At 36.3% G+C, this 1226-nt stretch overlaps 1 protein-coding gene across 1 annotated transcript in view; it reads left to right on the forward strand.

The window, feature by feature from the left end:
- The window catches only part of cables2b (Cdk5 and Abl enzyme substrate 2b), a 40735-nt gene extending 40381 nt beyond the window's left edge, over nucleotides 1-354 (forward strand). The window contains exon 9 of the mRNA XM_056449772.1: nucleotides 1-354. This exon is cut by the window's left edge and continues 926 nt beyond it. The gene's annotated coding sequence lies outside the window, so the exon portion shown is untranslated.
- The last annotated feature ends 872 nt before the right edge of the window (nucleotides 355-1226 follow it).

Raw genomic sequence — 1226 nt, forward strand, 5'->3', positions numbered from 1 at the left:
ACTGTAGATACATATTATCATTCAAATGTGGTTGTAGTTTTGTCCCACAATAATGCATTATATTTGATCAAAAGTGACAGTAAAGACATACATGCTGTCTTCAATAAATGAAAAATGCTACTGTGACAAGACTTTTAAGATTGAGGGCTCTATTTTCATGATCTAGGCGCAAAGTTTAAAGCGCATGGCGCAAAAGCATTAAGGGTGTATCCGAATCTAATTCTGCTATTTAAAGAAAAATACGCTTCGCGCCCTGCTGCATGTCTAATAGGGTTGTGCTTATTCTCTTAATGAGTTATGGGTGTGTTTTAAGCATAACATGCATTAACCAATCTGAGTGTCATCTCCCATTCCTTTTAAGAGTCGGTTGTGTCACGCCATGGCGCATTTGCTATTTACAAGGCGGATTTAGTACGTGGAAACCTGAACACTTCACTAGCGAGAAAACAGTTAAACAGACCATCGGCAGCGAGGATAAAGAGCAAGCCTCCTCCATTACTTTCTCTTTACTTTACTTTTACTTTACTCCTTTACTTTCGTGGATAAGGAAACTGTGTTATATGCACTCCACTGAAGAAATTCATAGGCCTAAATATTTTATTTTGTTTGTTTAGCGAAGAGATTTGTTTCAAAACTATTTCTAAATTCAGTTCTAATTTCCAGCAAACGAATAAACGAACAATAATAACAAAGTGTGGTCAAATATACAAAAACACGTCCTATTCTTATGCCCCATTTGATCCAAAACCCAACAGGTGGACAAATCTAAACTTGTTTTTATTCAAACAAATATAAATATGCATATAATAAATAACACTAATAATAATAATAACACAATACAAAAGCAAACTGTCATGAATAAACTGAAAAAAGGCCCCCGTGATGAAGTCATGGAGCGTTTTTGATCCAGGTTTTAGTTGGTCAACAGTGTGGTCTATTTCAGTTCCTCAAAAAAGCAACACGCCAACAATGCGCCTCAACACACCTTCTTTCTAGACCTGCACACCCATGAGCCCACAAAGTAGTGCAAATGGACTTAATATTTATACAACGTGGTGCGAAACGTGAAAATTAGGGTCGCGCTGGTCTCAAAATAGCAACAAATCGCACAAAACATGTCTTGCGCCTTATTGCGCCAGGTGCATAATAGGGCATGATATCAAATCACTTGTTATTTGCATTTTTATTTATCCAAAAATTCTGAAAAATTTAATTTTGTTCCCATA

The sequence above is a fragment of the Danio aesculapii genome, chromosome 23 (assembly GCF_903798145.1).
Source record: "Danio aesculapii chromosome 23, fDanAes4.1, whole genome shotgun sequence".
Lineage (NCBI taxonomy): Eukaryota > Metazoa > Chordata > Actinopteri > Cypriniformes > Danionidae > Danio > Danio aesculapii.